This window comes from Cornus florida, unplaced genomic scaffold, assembly GCF_030987335.1.
Source record: "Cornus florida cultivar Cherokee Brave unplaced genomic scaffold, ASM3098733v1 CherokeeBrave_3.0.0_Hap2_Chr11, whole genome shotgun sequence".
In the NCBI taxonomy this organism is placed as follows: Eukaryota; Viridiplantae; Streptophyta; class Magnoliopsida; order Cornales; family Cornaceae; genus Cornus; species Cornus florida.
In genome coordinates this window covers 55,612,690-55,618,569 of record NW_026775581.1, presented here as the reverse complement: position 1 = coordinate 55,618,569, position 5,880 = coordinate 55,612,690, and the positions used below count along the sequence as shown (strand labels likewise).

At 37.2% G+C, this 5,880-nt stretch overlaps 1 pseudogene; it reads left to right on the top strand.

Moving 5' to 3' along the window:
- Positions 1 to 281: 281 nt before the first annotated feature.
- LOC132287404 (small nucleolar RNA R71) lies at positions 282 to 380 on the top strand (annotated as a pseudogene).
- The last annotated feature ends 5,500 nt before the right edge of the window (positions 381 to 5,880 follow it).

The following is a 5,880-nucleotide window of genomic DNA, read 5'->3' as shown; positions in this document are numbered from 1 at the left end:
TAAAAAATTGATCAAACCTTTGGGATAAAGACTTCACTTCGACGGCTATATCATTGGAATGGTCAACTTGATACAAGCCAACATTCTTCCTTCCACCTAGGTTTCTACCATTTTTTAATGGTAAGGATCGATGTATTGAATTCTCGCATATGCTCTCATATAGACGCCATACATCATCCTCATGCCTATCAAGATAAGAACCACCTATGGAAGCATCCACCATTTCTTTATAATTATCTGACAAACTTTCAAAGAAAAATTGAACTAATTGCCATTTACGAATATCATGGTATGGACATTTTCTAAGCAAATCGTTCAATCACTCCCATGCCTCATGGAACAATTCCCCATTCCCTTGAGAAAATTCTCGAATTGAAGTTCTTATTGAATTGGTCTTTGAAACTGGGTAGTACTTTTTCAAGAATTCTTGTTGCATCTCTGCCGAAGAAGTTATCGAAAAAGGCTTTAGATTGTTGAACCAATATTTCGCTTTATCTTTAAGGGTGAAAGGGAAGAGTTTTAACCTTAAAACCTCTCTTGGCATGTCCATGTATTTCACGGTGGAACACACTTTAAGAAACTCATCCAAATGCTTGTAAGTTTCTTCACTTGGTAGCCCATGGTAATTGGGAAGCATTTGAATTGTTTGTGGTTTGATTTCATAATGGTGTGCTCTAAATGGAGGTAATTGGATGCATGTCGGTGCATTGTACTTATTTGGCACATAATGATTCCTCAAAGCAAGAGGAGGATTCATAACTGGTGGCGCTACACGAGCACCGTGATTTCCTTGAACAATGGGAGGTTGGGGGGGAACAAAATTTGGCTGAGGCATTCCCATTGGAACATGGCCTTGTTGTTGTGGAATGAAGGGTCTTGGCATGCCTAATAGTACTTGAATATGATCATGATGTTGATGCACATTAGGGTGAAGGATACCTTGTTGGTCAATGTGACCAAGGTCCTCCACATGGTCCTTATTATGTTTCCCCATCGATGAAATGGAGTCATTAGATTTACCCCTTCCCCTAGGATTTCGAACAATGGATTCAAGATTCAAATGAAGTGGGACAAGAGTAGGATTCAATGATCTACGACCATACATGCACTATCAAAACAAACAACAAGTCAACAACAAGCATATAACAAGCACTTTTCCTCCGCAACAAATCAATCAACAAATCTCCACATACAATGATCCCACACTCCTATGCTTTGAACAATATGCAAGAAAAAAAAAATTGCCTCCACGCGGGCTCACGATTTATCTAAGAAATTAAGACTTGCCACCACGCAGGCCGACGATTTAACTAAAGATAGAGTTAGAAAAGCTCACAAAGGGTCCTTAAGCAACTTTAATTTTATTTTTTCATTTTCTTTGTCTTGCCTTGCTTTGCAATTTTTTATTTTTTTTTAATTTATTATTATTATTTATATATATATATATATATATATATTTAGCTTTTTATGCTTTTGCTTAGCTTAGTTTAGCTTTCTCTATTTGCTTTAGAATCCTTTTTGCTTCACTTCTCCTGCTCAATGCATTTAGCCAATCAAGAACAAACACAATAAGTAACCAAAATGAAATAAAATAAAGATAAGATCAAAAGAGTACTAATTCCTAATAGATTCCAAAATATGGTGTTGCCAAATCCCTGGCAACGGCGCCAAAACTTGGTGTGGTCAATACCTAGTTGCAAAAAAGTGTGTAGTGTGGCCAAGTTTGAATTTATAGACTGCCACTACCACTACTAACTATTATGTTAATGGTTGATCAAGTGTTTTGCACTTTAAATGTGTTGTCTTGTTGATGAGATGTTTCAACATAGGGCTCGGCACTTAAAGCACTTACAGGGCTTGGCACTTACAGGGTTCGGCATCTATATGGTTTGGCAAGCTCATGGTTTAGCAAGCTTATGGTTCAGCAAGCTCGTGCTTCAGTAAGCTCGTGGTTCAGCACAAGCTACAGGAAAGTTCTTTTATATATCTGCTGAAGGCAGAAGGCTGAAGGTAGTACTATACAAGGATGAAGGCTAAATAGGCTGCAGTGAACAACATATGGTTTAAGCAACAAGTGTCAAGTTGAAGGGCGTGTTTCGGAGTCCGTATACAATTGTGGTTACAAGGCTATACAATAAATATTCAAATGACATGTGTACAGTGGTCCTTCAGAGAGAGTACGATACAAAGCTGTACAATGAATATTCAAATGACACATGCACAGTGGTCTTTAAGAAAGAGTGTGATAATAGCCTTGCTTAGTCTTTAAGAAAAAAATTTCAAAAATAAGTCTGCTATGTGTATTTGTGAGCTGTAAATGGACTTGGAATATACCACAACCACGTGGCATTGTGGTCCTACATAGAGAAACCAACTTTTTTGTTTCATTGGCTAATGCAAGAAGGTCTTATCCATTTCAGGGCTGAAATGAGGACCCTATAAATATATTGTTATAGCATTTGGGAAAAATGGCCTCTGAGAGTAAAAAGTGAGTTTAAAAGCAACTGAGAGAAAGTTTTATTTGAGAGCTAAAAATGAACAACAATTTCAGAGATACTGCATGATGTTTAAGCTTCAATGAATCTCTGAAATTTACCTAAAGGAATCACATTTGAAGTGAAGATGAGTGAGGCTGTCAATAGCTGATTTTCTGGTACAAGAGGTGGCTGAAGTGGTTCGAAGTTGCTTAGGTCATGTTTAAAGCTTGAATAAGGGACGAGCATATATATTTTGGTGATATACAATAACTGAACAACAATATCTCAAATCTCTTGATAATCTTGGTTTTCTGGTTTAAGCTACTGAAACTGAACTTATCATGTTGAAATCATGCTATATACCAACTGTCCATCATTTGAGCATGTCTAGATTGTTGATTTGAGACTATCCAAGTTGAAATTTAGCCTGAGGAAGGGTCTTGTCAGGATTTGATATTGTGAACCTCATTTGCCTGTGTTTAAACATGTTTTCAAGTCTGTTTTGAGTATTGAATTCACTATATATTGTTGTAACTGATGTGTTATACATTTAAGAATGTTTATACAGTCAATACATGATTGAGAGACCCAAGATCTAGAGTTTTGTAATGGCAAAATACTAGGTTTGCCTTCTTAATAGTGCTGCAGTTGAAACCCTCTTTTGAAGCCTAATTTGTAAGTTAATACTTACTACTGTAAGCTTACACTTTGTTATACCTCGCGTCGTTTATTATGTTCAATGTGAGAGCAAGTGTACATTGACTATTGAAGACTGGGGGAGTGAGGTTTGAGGTATTCTTGAGGCGGAACTGAAGCTATGTTGTGAAGAGACCATTCTACCATTGAATTTGTGAATTAAGCCTTTTGTGAGTAATCATTGTTTTACCTTACTTCAATCTCTGTGAATCTTGTTAAGCAAAGGTTTATGAAGATATCAAGGCCGAAGGTGACAAATGCAGGTCAGTTCTGAGGCTACTCTATGCTGAGGCTACTATGTGCTGAGGCTACTATGTGTTGAGGCTATTCTGTACCGAGGCTATTCTGTGCCGAAGCTATCTGGTGCTGAAGCTTTTTGTGCTGAAGTGTCATAATCTTGTTGAGCTTATTGAAGACATTGTTTGTGCAAGTGTTTTTTAAGATTATAAAGCTGTAAAGACAGAAAAATGGGCTTTAAAGAAGATATTCTGTTAGTAGATTGATTTACCCATTGAAGCGGGTTTAAAGTCTAAGTGAGCTAAATTGTTGAAAAAACTTGCTAATCACTGTCCAATACATTATTGAGCAAGTTTGCTGAGCTGAATCAAGACTATGGGATCCTAGTATGAGTATCAGTTGAAGCTGCAGTGTGCTGAGGGAGGTTTATCCTATTGATTGCATAAGTATAAAAGCTAGGTTTTACTGTGTACTTTGTTCCTGGCTGAGTTCTACATTCTTATCTTGTGGTACAGCTGAAGTGAATTGTATTTGGTGTATTGACACTTGTTGTAAATGGCAGTGAGGTATGATCCCTTACCCCATTATTGAGTCGTAGTGAGGCTTTACATCCTCACCCCATTGTTGAGTGGTAGTGAGGCGTTACATCCTCACCCCATTGTTGAGTGGTAGTGAGGCTTTACATCCTCACCCTATTATTAAGTGAGCTTTGAAAGCTTATTGGGTCTAAGCGTGATTGCTTCGGACAGGGGGAGTGTGTGGATACACTGAGGTGAACTAGTGTGTATGTATTGGTTGTGAAAACTAGTGTCTATTCTGGTGCATGGGTGTGTGCAAAGAGTGAGACAACTGAGTGTGGAACAAGATACATACAACTAGTGGATGGTTTTATTGGCTGAGGCTAAGAACCAAGGTTTTTCCTTATTGATAGGGTTTCCTTGTATATCTTGTGTCTATGTGATCTGATTGATTGCCTTGACTTTTATCTTCTATTGTTAAACATGTTTGTACTCAAGTGAAAAAGAAAGAAAGTGCTGAGGACTAATTCAACCCCTCTTCTTGGTCTAACAATTGGTATCAGAGCCTTGGTCTTCTTAACCAAGGAATTAACAAGCCTACAGTAAAGATTCTTGGAACATAATGGAAGGTCTCTGCATTGACAATGCACTATGTCTTGATAACACAAACTTTGAAGATTGGAAAGTTAGAATAGAGGTTTACCTAATGTCTTAATCATATGATGTGTGGTATACTACCACTAAGGGATTCTTTGTTCTTAATGAAGATGGTATGTCAAGTGATTCAAGGGTAAAACAAATTATTCTCAGTGGTCTAATTCCCCAGGATCTTATGAAGGTCAAGGGCTGTAAATCATCAAAGGAAATGTGGGACTTACTTGGGATAGAATATACACTTCAAGAAGACTATGAAGCTTCAGAGACAACCCAGGGTATGATCACTCAGGATACAAAAACTCTTATTCAAGAAGAAGAAGCTGAAGAAGACTCTTATGTTGAAGACTTTAAGCCTAAGCTCTCAGTCTTAACCTCTTTTTCACTTATTGTCCATAGCATGATGAAGCTCAATTCTAAGGAAGCCTTGAGAAAGAATAATAGCGACAAAGATAGTTCTGCAGCACTTGAGACAAAAGAAATTAAGGCTAAACAAGATTTTAGTGTTGAATGTAATTACATTGCAAAGGATCTCTACAAGGGTTCAGTTCTGCAGAGTTTTAAGGAGAAGTTTCCCTCAGTAAAAATTCCAGGAAACTCTAGTCTGAGTTGTCCAAAGAAAGCTTTAATATGTGAATGGATTTCTAAAACTGGTGGATCATTGAAGTAGCAAACTGAAATGGGAAGCAAAGTTGTATTCAAAGAAGAGAGTGTTACATTTGAAGATAATGGCGGCAAACTGAACTCCAATTGGTAGCTTTCAAAAAGTATACCTCTTGGTTCACCTAAAGTTAATCTATGTGTTACAAGCTCCTTCTCATTTGCAGCCCACTATCTAACTGATTTCAGATCAAAAGATTCATTGAGAAGATTTGGAAAAGACAGAAAATTGTATCTGTGGTATCCCACCTCTTATGCTTTTGAAGAAAACCTATTGAAACCTTAAGAAAATTGGAAGAATGATCCTAAATTGACTCAAGAAGCTGTCCTTGTGCACAAAGATCTTTCAACAATTCTAAACTTGATCAATTCAGTTTTAAGCCTCCAAGGAGAAGACCATTTGATGTTGAATACATAGAGGTTCACAATCCCTCTTTTATTAATCCCTTCAGCAATCCTAAGCAGCTATGCTCAGTGAACAAGTCAAAGCATTCAAATTCCAGGATCTTCACAGTCCTTTCAAGATCAAAAATTGGTTGCTATTTCAAAAGAAAATGTCTTCAAGCCTTGAAGATGATTTTTCTCATAGCTACAAACCCTTCAAGAATAGGAAAACTTGATGAAGTCTCAAAAGTTCA